Consider the following 24,143-nt stretch of genomic DNA (forward strand, 5'->3'; position numbering starts at 1 on the left):
TCCATTGAGGCACTTGTATCAACCATGTAGCCTTCTGAGACATGGAAAGGGGCAGCTCACAGGGACATACAGCAAGGGATATACTCGGGTGCAGTGCATTTCATTTCCATGTACTTTATGATAAATGCACTGCCAACTTTGTTTCGGTCATGGTGGTACGCAACTTGCACTGAAGTCATGGCTTGCTATATGGGTCTGTCTGCTTACCCAGGGAACATTGCATGTTGTGTGAATTGTGATTCATTGGTGTTCCATTTGCCACGCACCCACCGGCGGCTGACTTTCTGCATTGACTGTGTACGACCCGTCACAGGGGTACTGATATATATGGGTACGAAGCCTCTACACCAGATTGTCTGTTTGTAGAGTAGTTTGTTGCTATGGGGCATGTTTGGTGGTGTGTTTTTGTGTAATTGGCACGTACAGGTTGTTGACTGTGGCTCTCTTTGCAGCATTGCAGTGGTCCTGTTACCGGACCTGAGAGTGCGCAGGCAGGAGGCCAGCACTCAAAACCAGAGCTAAGTGTCTTGTTGTTTTTCTTTCAAACTGCTCTGCATAGGCTTGCTGGGGGGGTGCACTAATGCATGGATGTATGTGTGATTCAATTTGGTATGTTTTTTTCCCCCTAATCACCCGGAATCCTATGCAATTTTGAACCCTGTACCCTCTACCCGGTGTTCCTGCTTCCCGTACCTATCCAAGCAACGTTCCCTAACCCTCTTTCCCCGCTGGGGTTGCGGATGCCTGTGTAAGCCCTGAACTTGCAGGCGCCAAAACCCTAGAGGGGGTGGTTGGTTCGTACCACTCCTAAGCCTGGACTACAGAAGGCCATAACAATGATGTCCAAGTTTGTTTGGATTGTATATGTGTTCATGCAGGTAGTACATTTTCGTTCATTCCCTACTTTCATGTGTCATTCCTCCTCCCCTCTCCTGCCACTCATTCCAGTTATCCAGTGTGCCAACACCTGTCCCGACTGCATATCCCTGAACCTCATTCCCCACCAGGGTCTCAGGGGCCTGTGTGAGTTTGACCTTGCAGGCACCCGGGACACGGTGGGGGTGGTTGTTTCATGACACTCCCGTGCCTGTACACGGGACCTGTGACAATACACATCCGTTCATGATGCATCATCCTATGTTATGTACCACACATGGTTCACATCCTGTTGTGACATTATTTTACTGTGCTACCTTGGTTGTTGCATCATTGTGGTAGTACTTGGCCTTTGTGAGGTACTGCTACGTCAAGTCATCTACTGGAGGGTGTTCGGGTTCGTTTTTATGCCTTGGATTTTGTGATTTTGGAAATGAGTGTGGATTCTGAGGGTTCAGGCATCTTTTTACACACAAGGTGGGAGATGGTGACGAAGGGTAAAGGCGATCCTGTGGCCAGGTGGAATTGGGGGTTGGAGGCTCCATGACCCAGGTGCAGTTGTTCAGTGGGTCATGGTCATTTGTGAGGGAGGGGGGGTTGTTGTTGATAGTTGCCTTGCCCTGCAGTGTGATGGGAACTCTGACATTGTAACAGTGGTATCCTATGTACATGTGTTCTGCTGATGAATGCCTGTTCATGTGTTGTGTTTTCCTTTCAGGTGCGAGGGGATAGTTGTGGTTTGACATGCTGGGGTGTACACATGGTGAATGTTCACATGTGATGTGTAGGGAACACTGATGGTCACTTGAGTGCACATGCATATGTGGAGTGCATGTCCTTGCAGAACCACACACTTGCACTCTGATGCACTACATGTACTCCCACCCTTGCATATCCACGTGTACACTGTTTGCCTTCTGGTGCCCACTGTGTCCCTGCAGCACATGTTCTGTGACCGATTATGGATCCAGTACATGCCTAATTTGATGTTTGATGTGGTCTGTCACTTAGATGTGATGCTCAGGGTGTGCATCACACACAATGGCTGTTCACTGTGCTGTGCGCTGAGCAGTGTGTTGCAGGAGTAGGACACTGCACACATGAGCTGCAGTGTTGATTTTGCAATGCATAATGTGCATGTAGACAGGCATTCATTGTTATGTTACGTCTACGACTGTTGTAATGCATTTGGAAATGACTTATTTTGGGTGGGAGATTTTGTTGGTCTGTCATTTCATCTGATTCCGGGTCAGGCATCATTGTCTGATGCCACTGTACATTTAGGACATGGCAATGTGTACCTTATCGTTACTGTGTTGGTGTATGGGTATTGCTTGCCATGTCATGTTGATGTTTGGAAGGGTTTGAGTGACATGACAGTGATGGCCATGGCCTGTTTTGCAGGTGTGTGTGATGCACACCTTGCATGTCAGGGTCATCCGCTTCTCAGAGCAACTAGCTGGGGGTAGATTTCTCTCCGCGGCAGGGCCCTCCCCCTGGAACAGACTTCCTGCCTGACTTGAACTTGAGGGGAACCATCTCCAGTTCTGGAAGCACCTCAAGACCTTCCTCTTTGCTTCTGCTTACTCTCTTCCTCTCCCTTGCAGAATTCATCACTGGAACTGCACAGGAGCTGCAACTGGGCCACTCTCACCGACCTCGGTCCCTGGCCCAGCCACTCTCCACTTGCACTGCCTCCCTGGCAACCCCTGCACTGCAGTACTGTCTCTCTATCCCTACAGCCCTCCCTTCTCAGCACTTATCTGCACTTACCTTTGCAGTTGCCACCAGCCGACCTATGTATTATTTTTTTGGGCTACTTCCCCTGTACTGGACTTGTTGTTTCGCGCGCCATCACAACTTCACAGCTATCAAGGACGTATCTCTTCTTTTGGCGGGGGTAATGGCGGGGGTATTGGCTACGCGTGTTTTTCTGCATCGCGCTAGTCAGACGGTGAGTCGCACACGCTCTTTTTCCCACTGCGGGTGCCCCTGTGTATCGCACCTATTTTCGATGTCATAGTAGCCTGCGTGTCCCACGCGTACGCGTTATTCGTGTTACTGGGTGCCACCGCGTACTGCGGGAGGTTGAATCCACGCACGTAGGCTGCAGGGTTGCGTGCACGATTTTACTGCAGTTTTGGGGTGCCTGAGCGTTGCGTGACCCGTCACCACATCACCGGGGTCACATAAAGCCTTGCAGGTGCAGGGGGGCTGTTAACATCTTGCTTCCCACCCCCTTCACCCCAATTGCCCAGGTCAATTGTGGTGTGCACCTCCCATTGGCACCACTCCATCTGTGCCAGCACTACTACATCTGTGCCATGGTTGGGAGGGCACCAAAGGTGAGGGGCGCCACAGCTGGGCATCCTCCTCATGGCGGGCGTGGTCGGGGACGTGGCCGTGGTGACCAGGGAGTAGGGGGACTCCAGGGTGTCCAGGGCAGCCACAGAGGGGGAAGAGGTAGGGGTGCGCCACTTGAGCACAATGTTGTGCCATGTGTCGGTGCAGCCATGCCACCACCCCCTGTGGTTCTGGGGGATGCAGCTCCTGCATCTGGCACTGGCACCCGTACGACCCGGCAGTCCGTTCCATCGACTGCCACGGGCCCAAGGGTAGTGTAGCTGCAGGTGCAGCTGTGGACACCGCCACCCAGGCTCAGGGTCTGCCAGCGCAAGCTGCGTTGGCACTTGAAGAGCCCTTGGTAGATCTCCAACAGGCCAGGGGGGAAACCATAGGGGCACGCCGGGCTGCTCAGACCAGGACACGTGTCCCTGGGGCAGTCATGTCATCTGCTGCCCCGAACAGCCGGGTGTTGGCAAGTGCAGGGGCAGATGCACCCAACAGCACCCTGGTTGTGAGTCTGCCAACCAGGACCGTTGCGGTCAATGACCCTGCCACAGCTGATGTTGCTGCGCAGGGTCCATTAGTGGGCACCCAGCTGCCACTGACACAAGTCAGGCCTTTGGTCATCCCTCCACCTGCCACTCCCTTGGCTCAATCCACCGAACCCACTGGCCATACTGGTCAGGGCGGCATTAGCCAGCCAGGGTCTGCGCCACAGTCCAAAAGGAGGAAGGTTGCACCTGCAGCACAGGCTGGGACCCCACACACAGCCACGACCTCCTGCACGTTGAGGAAGAAGCCTTTCTGTAAGCAGGAACTGGACTTCCTCGTGGACTACGAGCAGGGCCACAGCCGTGACATGCTAGTGGGTGCCAATAGTCAGACTACGGCTGCCCAACGTGACACCCACTGGAAGCATGTTGCGGAACATGTCAGTTCATTCGGCCATGAGGAGCGCACGGCGCAGGAGTGCAAAAAGCGTTGGAATGACATCAAGCGCAGAACTAAGGCTAAGCGTGCCTCTAATTACAACTTCACTCTGGTGACTGGCGGTAGGCCTGCACCAGAGGAGAAAGAACTCACTCCGTATGAGGCTCTCGTTGCGGAGTTCATACCACCTGAATCGTTCGAAGGAGTGGGAGAGATGCTGGACTTTGATGCCCAGTCCAGTGAGTGTTGATGCGTGTTTGTTGAGGACGTGTGTGTTTCACTTGTGGGATGTGTTGTGCATGATTGCTGCTACATGTGACGTGTACATGGTTCTGATGTGTAAGTAATGCAATGCTTCCGTCATGCATGTCTCCTCTGCCTGCATGCGGGACTCCATGTGGGCATGCTCCCTTGCCCCTCCTCCGCCACTCTGCACCCCAGTTCCACCTTTGCACTGGTCTGCTTCAATCTTGCCAATGTGTACTTTCTTGTTCATGTGTCCTGTGTAGATGCTAACTTCCAGCGTAGAAACTGCCAGACATATGCCGTGTGGTACAGCCTTAGTACTCGATGCAGGGTATCTCACTTGTACTGTGCATGGGTCAGATGTCCCGCAGGGACATGAGTGCCCATTCATGCTCCATGTGCATTGCACGCATGCCCCTATGTGTCCTTGACTGGATGATCACTGTAATATGAGTCCTTGGTTACATACATTGCCTGCCATCTCATCGGCCTCCCCATGTCAACTGTGGCTCAGTCCTGCGTTGCACACATGTTTAGGCTCTGACAATCTGTGTGGCTCACAGGCCTCAGCCTGTTCAATGGCCAATGACTCTGTCCAACTCTTGTTGTGTCTTCTTCACACGTGGGCGGCCTCCGGAGTTTTCATCATGTGTCCTGCCTACTGTCCCAGCATCATTTGCAGTGTTGTAATTTGAATCACATTAAGCTGTTGATGCCAGTCAACACTGCCTGTCAATACACAGGTGTATGGTCAGCCTTTTGATACCATGCTAGGCATCCCTGCTTTGGTACTGGGGTGGAGGGGTGCTTGGCTTCTAGACATGGTACACATGGAATGCACAATGCACGTGATGTGTGATTTGACATTGCACTGCCTTCACATTTCCTGGCACACACCATGGAGTGCTTGTACATGTAGGTACTGAGTGGCGTACACATTTTCTGCACTGCATAGACCCACTTCCATGGAAACTGCCACCTTTCAACAGGTCTGATCACAGAAGCTATTCAAAGTAGACCCAGCATGCATGCCAGGTCATATGTTGTGTGTCACATGTCTGCCGGATGCCTTTGCTGTTGGTGTGTGTGTGTGTCGTGTGCTTCTGACATGTGTAGTGACCTTTTTTCTCTCTATTTTTCAGGTGATGACGCAATGGAGGCGGAGGATGGTGTTGTTATGCCAGACACAGGGTTGGTAACACCACATCAACCCGGCACTAGTGGGGGTCGTGGGGTGGTAGGCCACGAAAACCCCCAAGTGCTGCAGTCCATCTTGTCTCTGGCTGCCTGAGTCCAGCCTTGGTGACGACTCTGACGTCCATGTTGAGTTGGATGAGCATCAAGTCCATGTGTCAGGGGTGAGTGATTCTGATGTGGACACGCCTCTGTCTGCGACCCCTGCACTGAGGGATCAGTCTTGGTTCCTCCGCCCGTGGTGGATCGGACGCAGGGTCACCCTCCACACCAGTCACTGATGTGCCTGGGACATCACGTCGACGGGGGCATGTAGTCGTGCAGCCGCAGGCGGTGCCAACACAGCGAGGACCCCCGGTCCTTGGGTCCCGCAGGGGTCAAGCCCAGCAACGCCGTCGCCGCGCGCAACCACTGTATACTGAGTGGGAGCAAGACATTACTGCCAATTCCGAACGGCAGGGGGCAGCAATGGAGAACATCGCTGAGAGCATGGAGCGTGTGGCCCGATCTGTGCTCCCCCCTGCTAGGCAGGTGCTTCTCCAGCAGCAGGCGGCACGGTCCACGGCCCGCTCGCTCAGGCTGGGCATGGCGGCCTCAGACAGGGCACGCCAGGCTGAAATGTCGTCTCTGCGTCAAGCAATTGCTGCTCACGCAGAGGCGCACATGGATGCCCTGAGGGAGGAGTATGCTTCCCTCAGATCCACTCTGGGTGTGCTTATGATGTCCCAGAGGCAGCAGGCAGAGGAGAGGTTTGCACAGCTTGAGCATACCATCTGTGCCGAGCTACAGGCTTGCCGGGAGGTGCAGACGTGATTTAGTTTAAAATTGCTAGTCTATTGTGCTTTCATGTGACGGTGCGGTGCTTTGTGGCTTTTGAAGGCATCCACTGTCTGTTCCAGCTGGGCCCTTCATGGTTGTCTTGTGTATGTGTTTGCTGCTTGGGGTCCTTGACTCACATATGCCACTCCTGCCTCCCTTATCCATGGGCTCGCAAGGATGGTTCGGTGTTACAGAATATTACACAAGGGCTTCGGACTGTCATATCTGTGGCATGTCTGGTGCTGTGTGACTTGTGTTGACACCCCTAGTGGGGATGATTTTGGTGTCATTGTCCACTGTTCGGCTTTTGCTAGATGGGGTGTGTCATGAATAATGTGTACATTGATTGCTATGCATTGTGTAGTATGTTTCATATCTTTCCTGTACACGTGCTTTTTGCAATTCATGCTGTAGATAGTGTACCACACTTTGGATGTGAAAGACGGACTGATGGTGTGATTTGTGATGTGACTCTCTGACATGGTCAAGTAATGAGATGCCTGATGAGACACACACAGATGACTTTGAAGCATTAATCATGTGCTTCATGCCCTTTCTGCAGGGGGATGAGCCTCCAGAGCACCTTTGCCAGCAGACATGGCCCATTGGACGACGGAAATCTGGACCCATTTGTTGGTGCCCACATGCACATGTGTGCACAAGCAGAGGCACAGTGATTGCAGACCCACATCCTAGAACTGCTGACATGTTCCAAGGAACTCCAGGCAAGGTGAGCATCACAGGGGGGCAACGACACAGCAAAGCTTGCACCAGGCGATTTGCACATGCAGGCTTAGTCACAGCACTGAGGGTGAGCTTAGACGAATATTGGTGTTGAAGCACACAATGCAGCTCAGATGTGTTTGTGGACTGATGGCTGTTGATAGTAGGGTTGTCTGGGACACATGCAGGGGCAGTGGCACATACCCTCCGGTACACCAAGGTCCATTGAGGCACTTGTATCAACCATGTAGCCTTCCGAGGCATGGAAAGGGGCAGCTCACAGGGACATACAGCAAGGGATATACTCGGGTGCAGTGCATTTCATTTCCATGTACTTTATGATAAATGCACTGCCAACTTTGTTTCGGTCATGGTGGTACGCAACTTGCACTGAAGTCATGGCTTGCTATATGGGTCTGTCTGCTTACCCAGGGAACATTGCATGTTGTGTGAATTGTGACACATTGGTGTTCCATTTGCCACGCACCCACCGGCGGCTGACTTACTGCATTGACTGTGTATGACCCGTCACAGGGGTACTGATATATATATGGGTACGAAGCATCTACACCAGATTGTCTGTTTGTAGAGTAGTTTGTTGCTATGGGGCATGTTTGGTGGTGTGTTTTTGTGTAATTGTCACGTACAGGTTGTTGACTGTGGCTCTCTTTGCAGCATTGCAGTGCTCCTGTAACCGGACCTGAGAGTGCGCAGGCAGGAGGCCAGCACTCAAAACCAGAGCTAAGTGTCTTGTTGTTTTTCTTTCAAGCTGCTCTGCATAGGCTTGCTGGGGGGGTGCACTAATGCATGGATGTATGTGTGATTCAATTTGGTATGTTTTTTTCCCCCTAATCACCCGGAATCCTATGCAATTTTGAACCCTCTACCCGGTGTTCCTGCTTCCCGTACCTATCCAAGCAACGTTCCCTAACCCTCTTTCCCCGCTGGGGTTGCGGATGCCTGTGTAAGCCCCGAACTTGCAGGCGCCAAAACCCTAGAGGGGGTGGTTGGTTCGTACCACTCCTAAGCCTGGACTACAGAAGGCCATAACAATGATGTCCAAGTTTGTTTGGATTGTGTATGTGTTCATGCAGGTAGTACATTTTCGTTCATTCCCTACTTTCATGTGTCATTCCTCCTCCCCTCTCCTGCCACTCATTCCAGTTATCCAGTGTGCCAACACCTGTCCCGACTGCATATCCCTGAACCTCCTTCCCCACCAGGGTCTCAGGGGCCTGTGTGAGTTTGACCTTGCAGGCACCCGGGACACGGTGGGGGTGGTTGTTTCGTGACACTCCCACGCCTGTACACGGGACCTGTGACAATACACATCCGTTCATGATGCATCATCCTATGTTATGTACCACACATGGTTCACATCCTGTTGTGACATTGTTTTACTGTGCTACCTTGGTTGTGGCATCATTGTGGTAGTACTTGGCCTTTGTGAGGTACTGCTACGTCAAGTCATCTACTGGAGGGTGTTCGGGTTCGTTTTTATGCCTTGGATTTTGTGATTTTGGAAATGAGTGTGGATTCTGAGGGTTCAGGCATCTTTTTACACACAAGGTGGGAGATGGTGACGAAGGGTAAAGGTGATCCTGTGGCCAGGTGGAATTGAGGGTTGGAGGCTCCATGACCCCGGTGCAGTTGTTCAGTGGGTCATGGTCATTTGTGAGGGGGGGGGGTTGTTTTTGATAGTTGCCTTGCCCTGCAGTGTGATGGGAACTCTGACATTGTAACGGTGGTATCCTATGTACATGTGTTCTGCTGATCAATGCCTGTTCATGTGTTGTGTTTTCCTTTCAGGTGCGAGGGGATAGTTGTGGTTTGACATGCTGGGGTGTACACATGGTGAATTTTCACATGTGATGTGTAGGGAACACTGATGGTCACTTGAGTGCACATGCATATGTGGAGTGCATGTCCTTGCAGAACCACACACTTGCACTCTGATGCACTACATGTACTCCCACCCTTGCATATCCACGTGTACACTGTTTGCCTTCTGGTGCCCACTGTGTCCCTGCAGCACATGTTCTGTGACCGATTATGGATCCAGTACATGCCTAATTTGATGTTTGATGTGGTCTGTCACTTAGATGTGATGCTCAGGGTGTGCATCACACACAATGGCTGTTCACTGTGCTGTGTGCTGAGCAGTGTGTTGCAGGAGTAGGACACTGCACACATGAGCTGCAGTGTTGATTTTGCAATGCATAATGTGCATGTAGACAGGCATTCATTGTTATGTTATGTCTACGACTGTTGTAATGCATTTGGAAATGACTTATTTTGGGTGGGAGATTTTGTTGGTCTGTCATTTCATCTGATTCCGGGTCAAGCATCATTGTCTGATGCCACTGTACATTTAGGACATGGCAATGTGTACCTTATCGTTACTGTGTTGGTGTATGGGTATTGCTTGCCATGTCATGTTGATGTTTGGGAAGGTTTGAGTGACATGACAGTGATGGCCATGGCCTGTTTTGCAGGTGTGTGTGTGCACACCTTGCATGTCAGGGTCATCCGCTTCTCAGAGCAACTAGCTGGGGGTAGATTTCTCTCCACGGCAGGGCCCTCCCCCTGGAACAGACTTCCTGCCTGACTTGAACTTGAGGGGAACCATCTCCAGTTCTGGAAGCACCTCAAGACCTTCCTCTTTGCTTCTGCTTACTCTCTGCCTCTCCCTTGCAGAATTCTTCACTGGAACTGCACAGGAGCTGCAACTGGGCCACTCTCACCGACCTCTGTCCCTGGCCCAGCCACTCTCCACTTGCACTGCCTCCCTGGCAACCCCTGCACTGCAGTACTGTCTCTCTATCCCTACAGCCCTCCCTTCCCAGCACTTGTCTGCACTTACCTTTGCAGTTGCCACCAGCCGACCTATGTATTGTTTTTTGGGCTACTTCCCCTGTACTGGACTCCCCCCCACCCTTCCCCTTGCACTTTTCCCTTCCCCCTACCCCTGCACTTGCACGATCTCAATGACACCTGGCCTAGTAGTACCGTTGTCTGTCTTCCCTTGTTCCCCCCTCCCTGCCTCATTGTGACTTGAAATACTTGTGTATGGGCCATATCATGTCATATGTCATATGTGTGCCTTTTGGTCACACAGGATAGCTTGTGTTTAAGTAGCTAGGGATGCAGACGATGTGGCACTTCCATGGCAACTATCTCAGGGTGGTAGGGTTGTGACAGTTGACTGTCTCTTTGTCATCATCGATTGTCACCTGGTATGTGCCAGGCCTGTGTGCACTCCGCAGGGGTGGGAGTTTAGGTGAAAAATGTGGCCACAAGCTGGGTCCGGGCTTCCTTGCCACGTGCCCTGTCCCCTCCCATGGGCAGCGCCTGTGCCTGTGGTTGGGGATGTGGGGGCACCACCATGTCCACCGGGACGCCCTGCCGTGTTGCAACATTGTGCAGGACACATGCTGCCACAATGATCCTGCACTCTACTGGTGGTGCATAGAGTAGTTGCCCACCAGAGCGGTCAAGGGAGCGGAAACGTGACTTGAGCACTCCGAATGTGCGCTCCACTATGCCCCTGGTTGCAATATGGGCGGCGTTGTATCTTACCTGGGGTGGTGTGGTGGGGTTCCGGATTGGCGTCATCATGTGGTTGCTCAGAGGGTAGGCACGGTCCCCTGGGGAGGTGATAATAGTTGAGATTATTAGGGTCTGAATATTTGTCTGTGTGACTTGCATGCATGCGCAAGGGCATTTGTACTGACCTAGGAGCCATGTGTCACCATGCTGCCCAGCTTCCAGGGCCCGGCTCAGGGCGGACATTCTGTATATGAAACTGTCATGGGTGGAGCCAGGGTAGTTTGCATAGACAGAGGTGATGATTCCCTTTGCATCACATACCACCTGTACATTGATGGAATGCCAGTGCTTGTGGTTTCGGTAGATGTGCTCAGTGGCCCTAGGTGGACGTAGGGCCACATGGGTGCAATCTATGGCACCGAGCACTTTGGGGAAGTGTGCCACCCTGAAAAAATCCAGGACAACGGCCGACCTTTCTGCGGGTGTTCTGGGCATGTATATGTGCCTGCGGACTGAGGGGCGCGCTGTCATGATTGCCAGTACCTGGTGTAGGCAGCGTGACTGCGTGGCCTGTGAGACCCCCCCCCCACTATGGCAGTGGTCCGCTGAAATGACCCAGTGGCCAAAAAATGCAGGACATTGAGCAGCTTCTCCAAGGGGCTCAATGCTTGGGAGCAAAGGGTGGGGGATGTAAGGTCATCTTCCCACTCCCTGACCAGGTCTAGGATGATATGGGGTGGAAACCTATACCTGCCGTAGACCTGGTCATCAGGCATCCAAAAAGGCTTGTCCGTGGTGCGAAAATGCGTGCCCTGGCTATTCTCCTCCTCCTGCGGTGTCCCACGATCAGTGCAGCGACAAATGGGGCAGTCATCGTAGCTGTATATACGCGTTTGTTGTTTACGCGCACTTTTATGCTGTGCGCGGGACGCCTCCGCCTGCCTTCGTGTGGGCGGACGCGTTGACGCCTGTGCACGTCTTTTGCCGTGCGCGGGTTTCCCGTATTTGGATACGTGGTAAGACTGTACGTCCGAGTGTCATCGCGTGTGATCGGAGGGGAGTGAGCGTACACGCGATTGGCCTGGGTACGTGTGTTTCGGGGTGCGTGGGAAGTTCCACACGCGATTAGCCTGGGTACGTGTGTTCCGGGGTGCGCGGGAACTTTCACACGCGATTGGTGGAAATCCACGTGTGTTCTGTCATCACGTGCAATGAGGGAAACACCCGCGCGCGTCACGTCACAGACGTGCTCACGCGCTAAGGGCCTTTGGTCCAATGAAATCGCATATGCGTGCTGCCTCGAATTACACGCTGACGTGCAGATTTTTCACGTGCCAAATCACTCTGTATCAAGCTGGCCACGCGTAAGCACACGGAAGACCACGCTCCTGCCCAGAAGGCCGAACTACTGCCCCCCCAGAGCCCCGAGCACGCTCCCACCTGCCATCTGCTGCTGCCTGACTGCCTGCTGCCCACGTGCCCTGCCATTTGCTGCCTGCACATCAGCCAGGGGTGCTGTTGCTGTGACCACCCCTGCTGGAACCGAAGACTCCCGACTGGGATTCCATCGCTCCACAGCCCAGCCCCAGGACCCAGTTGCCCACCCACTCCTGCCTCTGGGGTTGTCATGTCGGGGCAAACACCATCTGAGACCACTGACAACCCCCGGCCAGAGAGGCAGAGGGGCACCAGCTTCAGTGCCACCGAAGTTGGTGTCCTGGTGGAGCAAGTCCTGGGGCAGTATGATGCCCTCTTCGGAAGTTCCCGCGCCAACAAGGAAGGACGGACTCGGATCTGGACTGACATCGTGACTGCCATCAACGCGGAGGGGGTGGCAGTCCGCGACTTACAACATGTCAAGAAGCGCTGGGAGGACTTCAGGTCCAGGACCCTGAACAAGGCCCGGCCTCTTGAAGGCAGCGGATGCCAAGGGGCGCCGGGGCCACTTGTCGGAAGAACAGATGAGGGTCCTGGAACGCATATCCCCAGCGCTCCACGTCCAGGTCCTTGAGAGGCAGACCCGTCTGGAATCGAGCGGTAAGTGTACATGCATCCTGATTGTGAGCAGTGCGTGTGGTGATTTTTCAGTAGTGTGCAGGTTGCACATCTGTTTGTATGGGGTCGAGTATGGGTGGGGGTGTACAGGGCCATGGGGCTAACACATGCGAGGGCTGGAATGTGTGAGACATGGATGGTGCTTGTGTGTGTAGGCTTGCATGCCAAATGCAGTTGTGTGGGCACACATGTTTGGATGAATGTGTATGCAAGTAGACATGTCCGTGATGTCACGCATGTATGTTGTTTTCGGCTGCATGTATCAGCACTGTGTACATGTGCATGTATGTGTATTTGACAAGGGTGCAACAGTGATGCAACATGGATGCATGTGACAGCTGTATGTGGAAGCCTGATTGGCAGATGTGACATGGATGCCCATCTGAACACTGCGACACTTGGCAGAGGTGTACACATGCATGCAAGTGTGGTGGTGTGTGTACATGTGTGGTGCACTTCCTGTGTTGCATGTGATGTCTGGCTCACCTTTGCCTGCTCATGTTTTTGTATGTGTATGGATGGTGCTGGCAGTTGCAATATGGCTGTGGTATGGCTCATGTGTGCAAGTTGAAATGACATGTGTGTTGGGGATTGTGATGACATGTCTGAGGTTTGCCAATGCCACTCATGTACAACTGTCATGTGTGTATGTGTCCATTGTACAGTGCCCTGATGCCTGTGTTTTGTTTCTCCCTGTCTGCAGTGTCAACTGATGAAGAGGGCGGAGAAGGTGCTGTGGAGCACAGCGACGGGAATCCCACCGCCAGCCGGAGACACAAGGCCCGGCTCCCCTCCCATGTTGTGATCTTGTCGGGGAGTGAGGAGTCCGGTGCCGCGTCCCAGGCCGGAGCTGCCAGGGGGAGGTCCAAGAGGCGGAGGTTGGAGTTGGACTCCTCGGCAGCAGAAGGGGGAGCTGGGACCCCACTGGGCCCAACAGGGGAAGATGGCACGGAGTCATCCAGGTTGGTGGGGGGTTTGGTGGAGGAGGAGGCCGTGCAAGCACCAGAGACGGGGTCTGGAGGTGGGGATCCCACTGGTGCTAGTGGTGCAGTGCAGGACCAGGGACAGGAGGCAGCACAGGCCGCCGCGGAGGTGCCTGTGTGCAATCCTGTCCCTGATCCTGTCCCTGCATCATCTTGCACCAGCAGGGATGCCTACGTCCAGACCCGTTTTCAGGCAGGGGATGAGCTCACGTCAACTGGCCTTCCTCTGCCTGCGGACGTGGCTATCCGGGTCCGGGTTGAGCCTGTCCTGACTGGTGTGGCGTTGCGTCAACGGGCCATGCGGGGTGACCTGCAGTCTTTTCATGAGGAGACTGCACGTCATCTCGAATGGCTCATTGACCACGTCAGCCTGCTGGGACAGGTCACCCAGGCCGGATTCCTCGGCATGATGGGGCCTGCTACGACCCCCTCCTCAACTGGACCCCCTACGCGCCAGTCGTCCTCCGTGCCATCTTCCCACCCATCAGTCACCCGGGTGCCCTGTGGAGCTGCCTCCGACGGTGTGGCCAGGCTGGTGGAGGAGGCATCCCTGCCACAGTCGGGAGTCGGACGTCCAGCAGGGTGGCCACATCAACGACTGCACCCCAGCCGGCGGAGGATGTGCAGGCAGCAGGAGGCAGTGCACGGGCAGAAGCACAGCAGCAGCAGCAACGTGGTGGGAGCCATGAAGGCTCGGGGCCTTCAACATCGGAGGGGCAGGCATCGGCCGGAGGGCAGGAGGACCCAGGACAGAGAGTGTCTTCCGTGTGGCAGCGGTTGGGCCACGCCATAGATGCGGAGCGGCAGCGGGCGGAAGAGGCATGGCTCACAATGGTCAGGGCGGAGAACTCCATGCGGAGGGCCGTGAGGCGGACCGAGTGCCTCGAGGCAATCCGCAGGGGTTTGGAGGTGGACACGTCGACGGCCCTGCGGACCCTCTGGGCCATGGAGGAGGACCGCCTCCGGGACATTGAGCAGGAGTTCGATGATGCCCTGGCCCGGGACATCCACAAGTGAGCCGTCAAACTAGCCCGCTGCCCTTGTACATAGTTATGTAGGTAGTGTTAGGTTTCATTTTTGTTTTGATTTTATTTGGACCTTTCGGACATTGGCCACATTTTTGTATATAGTTTATTTTATTAGTTAGTGTAGTTAGATAGGTTTCCTTTCTTTTGTTGGGATAATGGACCCTGGCTTGTTCGCATGTACATAGTTCACTGTTGGATTGTATTTTTTTTTCACATTTTAACCATGGAGCAATGGCTTTCTTTTTTATTTCCCATTGGATTTTGTTTTGTGGACAGTGACTTTGGACACCATTACTTTGGAATTTTATTTTTGGTTTTGCTTTTTTTCACGGACTTCTTTTAATTTTTGTACATTCACATTTCTGTTTCTTTATTTTTGATTCTATTTATGTTTCCTTTAATACATATTTTTTTTGGTGAACTTCAATGTGTGGTATCTCATTGGTTTCATGCATTTCATGATATGGGTTTTGAGATTCACTGACACCCATTGGGTGTATGTGAGGGAAATGTGTTTGTTTCGGAACTTGCAATTGGTGTTCTGTGATTTAATTGCAAATTATGAGTGGGTGGATGCAATACTCGGGTGGGTGTTTTGCATTTGGAGGCTGACCATAGGGACCAGGGATCTAGATTGTGATGACATGTTGGCTGGGGAACATGAGTTGCACATGGGTGGGGGCCTGCTGGCAGGTGCCCCACAGTGCTGGGGGGGTGGGGGTGGTGGGAGACATGGGTGGGGACCTGGTGGAGGGTGTCCCTGCACTGCTGGGGGGTAGGGGTGCTGGGAGACATGGGTGGGGGCCTGGTGGAGTCTGCCCCTGGTGGCTGGGGGGTGGGGGTGCTGGGAGACATGGGTGGGGGCCTGGTGGAGGCTGCCCCTGGGGGGGTGGGGGGTGGGGGTGCTGGGAGACATGGGAGGGGGCCTGGTGGTGGGTGCCCCTGCACTGCTGGGGGGTGGGGGTGGTGGGAGTCATGGGTGGGGGCCTGGTGGTGGGTGTCCCTGCACTGCTGGGGGGTGGGGGGGTGGGAGTCATGGGTGGGGGCCTGCTGGCAGGTGCCCCACAGTGCTGGGGGGTGGGGGTGGTGGGGAACATGAGTTGGACATGGGTGGGGGCCTGCTGGCAGGTGCCCCACAGTGCTGGGGGGTGGGGGTGCTTGGAGACATGGGTGGGGGCCTGGTGGAGGCTGCCCCTGGTGGCTGGGGGGTGAGGGTGGTGGGGAACATGAGTTGGACATGGGTGAGGGCCTGCTGGTAGGTGCCCCACAGTGCTGGGGGGTGGTGGGAGACATGGATGGGGGCCTGGTGGAGGGTGCACCTGCACTGCTGGGGGGTGGGGGGGTGGGAGACATGGGTGGGGGCCTGGTGGAGGGTGCCCCTGCACTGCTGGGGGGTGGGGGTGGTGGGAGACATGGGTATGGGCCTGGTGGAGGGTGCCCCTGCACTGCTGGGGGGTGGGGGTGGTGGGAGACATGGGTGGGGGCCTGCTGGCAGGTGCCCCACAGTGCTGGGGGGTGGGGGTGGTGGGGAACATGAGTTGGACATGGGTGTGGGCCTGCTGGCAGGTGCCCCACAGTGCTGGGGGGTGGGGGTGCTGGGAGACATGGGTGGGGGCCTGGTGGAGGGTGCCCCTGCACTGCTGGGGGGTGGGGGTAGTGGGAGACATGGGTGGGGGCCTGGTGGAGGGTGCCCCTGCACTGCTGGGGGGTGGGGGGGTGGGAGACATGGGTGGGGGCCTGGTGGAGGGTGCCCCTGCACTGCTGGGGGGTGGGGGTGGTGGGAGACATGGGTGGGGGCCTGGTGGTGGGTGCCCCTGCACTGCTGGGGGGTGGGGGTGGTGGGAGTCATGGGTGGGGGCCTGCTGGCAGGTGCCCCTGCACTGCTGGGGGGTGGGGGTGGTGGGAGACATGGGTGGGGGCCTGGTGGAGGGTGCCCCTGCACTGCTGGGGGGTGGGGGTGGTGGGAGACATGGGTGGGGGCCTGGTGGAGGCTGCCCCTGGTGGCTGGGGGGTGGGGGTGCTGGGAGACATGGGTGGGGGCCTGGTGGAGGCTGCCCCTGCACTGCTGGGGGGTGGGGGTGGTGGGAAACATGGGTGGGGGCCTGGTGGAGGCTGCCCCTGGTGGCTGGGGGGTGGGGGTGCTGGGAGACATGGGTGGGGGCCTGGTGGAGGCTGCCCCTGGTGGCTGGGGGGTGGGGGTGCTGGGAGACATGGGTGGGGGCCTGGTAGTGGGTGCCCCTGCACTGCTGGGGGGTGGGGGTGGTGGGAGACATGGGTGGGGGCCTGCTGGCAGGTGCCCCACAGTGCTGGGGGGTGGGGGTGGTGGGGAACATGAGTTGGACATGGGTGTGGGCCTGCTGGCAGGTGCCCCACAGTGCTGGTGGGTGGGGGTGCTGGGAGACATGGGTGGGGGCCTGGTGGAGGCTGCCCCTGCACTGCTGGGGGGTGGGGGTGGTGGGAGACATGGGTGAGGGCCTGGTGGAGGGTGCCCCTGCACTGCTGGGGGGTGGGGGTGGTGGGAGACATGGGTGGGGGCCTGGTGGAGGGTGCCCCACAGTGCTGGGGGGTGGGGGTGGTGGGGAACATGAGTTGGACATGGGTGGGGGCCTGCTGGCAGGTGCCCCACAGTGCTGGGGGGTGGGGGTGGTGGGGAACATGAGTTGGACATGGGTGGGGGCCTGCTGGCAGGTGCCCCACAGTGCTGGGGCGTGGGGGTGGTGGTAGACATGGGTGGGGGCCTGGTGGAGGGTGCCCCTGCACTGCTGGGGGGTGGGGGTGGGGGTGGTGGGAGACATGGGTGGGGGCCTGGTGGCGGGTGCCCCTGCACGGCTGGGGGGTGGGGGTGGTGGGAGACATGGGTGGGGGCCTGGTGGAGGGTGCCCCACAGTGCTGGGGGGTGGGGGTGCTGGGAGACATGGGTGGGGGCCTGGTGGAGGCTGCCCCTGGTGGCTGGGGGGTGGGGGTGGTGGGGAACATGAGTTGGACATGGGTGGGGGCCTGCTGGCAGGTGCCCCACAGTGCTGGGGGGTGGTGGGAGACATGGGTGGGGGCCTGGTGGAGGGTGCCCCTGCACTGCTGGGGGGTGGAGGGGGGGGGGTGGGAGACATGGGTGGGGGCCTGGTGGAGGGTGCCCCTGCACTGCTGGGGGGTGGGGGTGGTGGGAGACATGGGTGGGGGCCTGGTGGAGGGTGCCCCTGCACTGCTGGGGGGTGGGGGTGCCTCGAGACATGGGTGGGGGCCTGGTGGAGGCTGCCCCTGGTGGCTGGGGGGTGGGGGTGCTGGGAGACATGGGTGGGGGCCTGGTGGTGGGTGCCCCTGCACAGCTGGGGGTGGGGTGGTGGGAGTCATGGGTGGGGGCCTGGTGGTGGGTGCCCCTGCACTGCTGGGGGGTGGGGGTGGTGGGAGACATGGGTGGGGGCCTGCTGGCAGGTGCCCCTGCACTGCTGGGGGGTGGGGGTGCTGGGAGACATGGGTGGGGGCCTGGTGGAGGGTGCCCTTGCACTGCTGGGGGGTGGGGTGGTGGGAGACATGGGTGGGGGCCTGGTGGAGGGTGCCCCTGCACTGCTGGGGGGTGGGGGTGGTGGGAGACATGGGTGGGGGCCTGGTGGAGGGTGCCCCTGCACTGCTGGGGGGTGGGGCTGGTGGGAGACATGGGTGGGGGCCTGGTGGTGTGTGCCCCTGAACTGCTGGGGGGTGGGGGTGGTGGGAGACATGGGTGGGGGCCTGCTGGCAGGTGCCCCACAGTGCTGGGGGGTGGGGGTGGTGGGGAACATGAGTTGGACATGGGTGTGGGCCTACTGGCAGGTGCCCCACAGTGCTGGGGGGTGGGGGTGCTGGGAGACATGGGTGGGGGCCTGGTGGAGGGTGCCTCTGCACTGCTGGGGGGTGGGGGTAGTGGGAGACATGGGTGGGGGCCTGGTGGAGGGTGCCCCTACACTGCTGAGGGTGGTGGGGTGGATTGACATGGGTGGGGGCCTGGTGGTGGGTGCCCCTGCACTGCTGGGGGGTGGGGGTGGTGGGAGACATGGGTGGGGGCCTGGCGGAGGGTGCCCCTGGTGGCTGGGGTGTGGGGGTGCTGGGAGACATGGGTGGGGGCCTGGTGGAGGCTGCCCCTGCACTGCTGGGGGGTGGGGGTGGTGGGAGACATGGGTGGGGGCCTGCTGGCAGGTGCCCCACAGTGCTGGGGGGTGGGGGTGGTGGGGAACATGAGTTGGACATGGGTGTGGGCCTGCTGGCAGGTGCCCCACAGTGCTGGGGGGTGGGGGTGCTGGGAGACATGGGTGGGGGCCTGGTGGAGGGTGCCCCTGCACTGCTGGGGGGTGGGGGTGGTGGGAGACATGGGTGGGGGCCTGGTGGAGGGTGCCCCTGCACTGCTGGGGGATGGGGGGGTGGGAAACATGGGTGGGGGCCTGGTGGAGGGTGCCCCTGCACTGCTGGGGGGTGGGGGTGGTGGGAGACATGGGTGGGGGCCTGGTGGAGTGTGCCCCTGCACTGCTGGGGGGTTGGGGGGTGCGAGACATGGGTGGGGGCCTGGTGGAGGCTGCCCCTGGTGGCTGGGGGTGGGGGTGCTGGGAGACATGGGTGGGGGCCTGGTGGAGGCTGCCCCTGGTGGCTGGGGGGTGGGGGTGCTGGGAGACATGGGTGGGGGCCTGGTGGAGGCTGCCCCTGGTGGCTGGGGGTGCTGGGAGACATGGGTGGGGACCTGGTGGTGGGTGCCCCTGCACAGCTGGGGGTGGGGTGGTGGGAGTCATGGGTGGGGGCCTGGTGGTGGGTGCCCCTACACTGCTGGGGGGTGGGGGTGGTGGGAGACATGGGTGGGGGCCTGCTGGCAGGTGCCCCTGCACTGCTGGGGGGTTGGGGGGGTGGGAGACATGGGTGGGGGCCTGGTGGTGGGTGCCCCTGCCCTGCTGGGGGGTGGGGGTGGTGGGAGTCATGGGTGGGGGCCTGCTGGCAGGTGCCCCTGCACTGCTGGGGGGTGGGGGTGGGGGTGGTGGGAGACATGGGTGGGGGCCTGGTGGAGGGTGCCCCTGCACTGCTGGGGGGTGGGGGTGGTGGGAGACATGGGTGGGGGCCTGGTGGAGGCTGCCCCTGGTGGCTGGGGGGTGGGGGTGCTGGGAGACATGGGTGGGGGCCTGGTGGAGGCTGCCCCTGCACTGCTGGGGGGTGGGGGTGGTGGGAGACATGGGTGGGGGCCTGCTGGAGGCTGCTCCTGGTGGCTGGGGGTGGGGGTGGGGGGCTGGGAGACATGGGTGGGGGCCTGGTGGAGGCTGCCCCTGGTGGCTGGGGGTGCTGGGAAACATGGGGGGGCCTGGTGGTGGGTGCCCCTGCACTCCTGGGGGGTGGGGGTGGTGGGAGACATGGGTGGGGGCCTGCTGGCAGGTGCCCCACAGTGCTGGGGGGTGGTGGTGGTGGGGAACATGAGTTGGACATGGGTGTGGGCCTGCTGGCAGGTGCCCCACAGTGCTGGGGGGTGGGGGTGCTGGGAGACATGGGTGGGGGCCTGGTGGAGGCTGCCCCTGGTGGCTGGGGGGTGGGGGTGCTGGGAGACATGGGTGGGGGCCTGGTGGAGGCTGCCCCTGGTGGCTGGGGGGTGGGGGTGCTGGGAGACATGGGTGGGGGCCTGGTGGTGGGTGCCCCTGCACAGCTGGTTGTGGGGTGGTGGGAGTCATGGGTGGGGGTCTGGTGGTGGGTGCCCCTGCACTGCTGGGGGGTGGGGGTGGTGGGAGACATGGGTGGGGGCCTGCTGGCAGGTGCCCCTGCACTGCTGGGGGGTGGGGGTGCTGGGAGACATGGGTGGGGGCCTGGTGGAGGGTGCCCTTGCACTGCTGGGGGGTGGGGTGGTGGGAGACATGGGTGGGGGCCTGGTGGAGGGTGCCCCTGCACTGCTGGGGGGTGGGGGTGGTGGGAGACATGGGTGGGGGCCTGGTGGAGGGTGCCCCTGCACTGCTGGGGGGTGGGGCTGGTGGGAGACATGGGTGGGGGCCTGGTGGTGTGTGCCCCTGCACTGCTGGGGGGTGGGGGTGGTGGGAGACATGGGTGGGGGCCTGCTGGCAGGTGCCCCACAGTGCTGGGGGGTGGGGGTGGTGGGGAACATGAGTTGGACATGGGTGTGGGCCTGCTGGCAGGTGCCCCACAGTGCTGGGGGGTGGGGGTGCTGGGAGACATGGGTGGGGGCCTGGTGGAGGGTGCCTCTGCACTGCTGGGGGGTGGGGGTAGTGGGAGACATGGGCGGGGGCCTGGTGGAGGGTGCCCCTACACTGCTGAGGGGTGGGGGGTGGATTGACATGGGTGGGGGCCTGGTGGTGGGTGCCCCTGCACTGCTGGGGGGTGGGGGTGGTGGGAGACATGGGTGGGGGCCTGGCGGAGGGTGCCCCTGGTGGCTGGGGTGTGGGGGTGCTGGGAGACATGGGTGGGGGCCTGGTGGAGGCTGCCCCTGCACTGCTGGGGGGTGGGGGTGGTGGGAGACATGGGTGGGGGCCTGCTGGCAGGTGCCCCACAGTGCTGGGGGGTGGGGGTGGTGGGGAACATGAGTTGGATATGGGTGTGGGCCTGCTGGCAGGTGCCCCACAGTGCTGGGGGGTGGGGGTGCTGGGAGACATGGGTGGGGGCCTGGTGGAGGGGTGCCCCTGCACTGCTGGGGGGTGGGGGTGCTGGGAGACATGGGTGGGGGCCTGGTGGAGGGTGCCCCTGCACTGCTGGGGGATGGGGGGGGGTGGGGAGACCATGGGTGGGGGCCTGGTGGAGGGTGCCCCTGCACTGCTGGGGGGTGGGGGTGGTGGGATTCATGGGTGGGGGCCTGCTGGCAGGTGCCCCTGCACTGCTGGGGGGTTGGGGGGGTGCGAGACATGGGTGGGGGCCTGGTGGAGGCTGCCCCTGGTGGCTGGGGGTGGGGGTGCTGGGAGACATGGGTGGGGGCCTGGTGGAGGCTGCCCCTGGTGGCTGGGGGGTGGGGGTGCTGGGAGACATGGGTGGGGGCCTGGTGGAGGCTGCCCCTGGTGGCTGGGGGTGCTGGGAGACATGGGTGGGGACCTGGTGGTGGGTGCCCCTGCACAGCTGGGGGTGGGGTGGTGGGAGTCATGGGTGGGGGCCTGGTGGTGGGTGCCCCTACACTGCTGGGGGGTGGGGGTGGTGGGAGACATGGGTGGGGGCCTGCTGGCAGGTGCCCCTGCACTGCTGGGGGGTGGGGGTGCTGGGAGACATGGGTGGGGGCCTGGTGGAGGGTGCCCTTGCACTGCTGGGGGGTGGGGTGGTGGGAGACATGGGTGGGGGCCTGGTGGAGGGTGCCCCTACACTGCTGGGGGGTGGGGGGGTGGGAGACATGGTTGGGGGCCTGGTGGAGGGTGCCCCTGCCTTGCTGGGGGGTGGGGGGGTGGGAGACATGGGTGGGGGCCTGGTGGAGGGTGCCCCTGCACTGCTGGGGGGTGGGGGTGGTGGGAGACATGGGTAGGGGCCTGGTGGAGGGTGCCCCTGCACTGCTGGGGGGTTGGGGGGTGGGAGACATGGGTGGGGGCCTGGTGGAGGCTGCCCCTGGTGGCTGGCGGGTGGGGGTGCTGGGAGACATGGGTGGGGGCCTGGTGGAGGCTGCCACTGGTGGCTGGGCGGTGGGGGTGCTGGGAGACATGGGTTGGGGCCTGGTGGAGGCTGCCCCTGGTGGCTAGGGGGTGGGGGTGCTGGGAGAAATGGGTGGGGGCCTGGTGGTGGGTGCCCCTGCACTGCTGGGGGGTGGGGGTGGTGGGAGTCATGGGTGGGGGCCTGGTGGTGGGTGCCCCTGCACTGCTGGGGGGTGGGGGTGGTGGGAGTCATGGGTGGGGGCCTGCTGGCAGGTGCCCCTGCACCGCTGGGGGGTGGGGGGGGGAGACATGGGTGGGGGCCTGGTGGAGGGTGCCCCTGCACTGCTGGGGGGTGGGGGTGGTGGGAGACATGGGTGGGGGCCTGGTGGAGGGTGCCCCTGCACTGCTGGGGGGTGGGGGTGGTGGGAGACATGGGTGGGGGCCTGCTGGCAGGTGCCCCACAGTGCTGGGTGGTGGGGAACATGAGTTGGACATGGGTGTGGGCCTGGTGGAGGCTGCCCCTGGTGGTTGGGGGGTGGGGGTGCTGGGAGACATGGGTGGGGCCTGGTGGAAGCTGCCCCTGCACTGCTGGGTGGTGGGGGTGGTGGGAGACATGGGTGGGGGCCTGGTGGAGGCTGCCCCTGGTGGCTGGGGGGTGGGGGTGCTGGGAGACATGGGTGGGGGCCTGGTGGTGTGTTACCCTGCACTGCTGGGGGGTGGGGGTGGTGGGAGACATGGGTGGGGGCCTGCTGGCAGGTGCCCCACAGTGCTGGGGGTGGGGGTGGTGGGGAACATGAGTTGGACATGGGTGTGGGCCTGCTGGCAGGTGCCCCACAGTGCTGGGGGCTGGGGGGTGCTGGGAGACATGGGTGGGGCCTGGTGGAGGCTGCCCCTGGTGGCTGGGGGGTGGGAGACATGAGTTTCACATGGGTGGGGGCCTGCTGGCAGGTGCCCCATAGTGCTGGTGGGTGGGGGTGGTGGGGAACATGAGTTGGACATGGGTGTGGGCCTGCTGGCAGGTGCCCCACAGTGCTGGGGGGTGGGGGTGCTGGAGACATGGGTGGGGGCCTGGTGGAGGGTGCCCCTGCACTGCTGGGGGGTGGGGGTGGTGGGAGACATGGGTGGGGGCCTGGTGGAGGGTACCCCTGCACTGCTGGGGGGGTCGGAAACATGGGTGGGGGCCTGGTGGAGGGTGCCCCTGCACTGCTGGGGGTGGGGGTGGTGGGAGACATGGGTGGGGGCCTGGTGGAGGGTGCCCCTGCACTGCTGGGGGTTTGGGGGGTGGGAGACATGGGTGGGGGCCTGGTGGAGGCCTGCCCCTGGTGGCTGGGGGGTGGGGGTGCTGGGAGACATGGGTGGGGGCCTGGTGGAGGCTGCCCCTGGTGGCTGGGGGGTGGGGGTGCTGGGAGACATGGGTGGGGGCCTGGTGGAGGCTGCCCCTGGTGGCTGGGGGGTGGGGGTGCTGGGAGACATGGGTGGGGGCCTGGTGGTGGGTGCCCTTTGCACTGCTGGGGGGTGGGGTGGTGGGAGACATGGGTGGGGGCCTGGTGGAGGGTGCCCCTGCACTGCTGGGGGGTGGGGGTGGTGGGAGACATGGTGTGGGGCCTGGTGGAGGGTGCCCCTGCACTGCTGGGGGTGGGGCTGGTGGGAGACATGGGTGGGGCCTGGTGGTGTGTGCCCCTGCACTGCTGGGGGGGTGGGGTGGTGGGAGACATGGGTGGGGCCTGCTGGCAGGTGCCCCACAGTGCTGGGGGGTGGGGGTGGTGGGGAACATGAGTTGGACATGGGTGTGGGCCTGCTGGCAGGTGCCCACAGTGCTGGGGGGTGGGGGTGCTGGGAGACAT

The sequence above is a fragment of the Ambystoma mexicanum genome, chromosome 6p (assembly GCF_040938575.1).
Source record: "Ambystoma mexicanum isolate Mex_15411 chromosome 6p, UKY_AmexF1_1, whole genome shotgun sequence".
NCBI classification, from domain to species: domain Eukaryota; kingdom Metazoa; phylum Chordata; class Amphibia; order Caudata; family Ambystomatidae; genus Ambystoma; species Ambystoma mexicanum.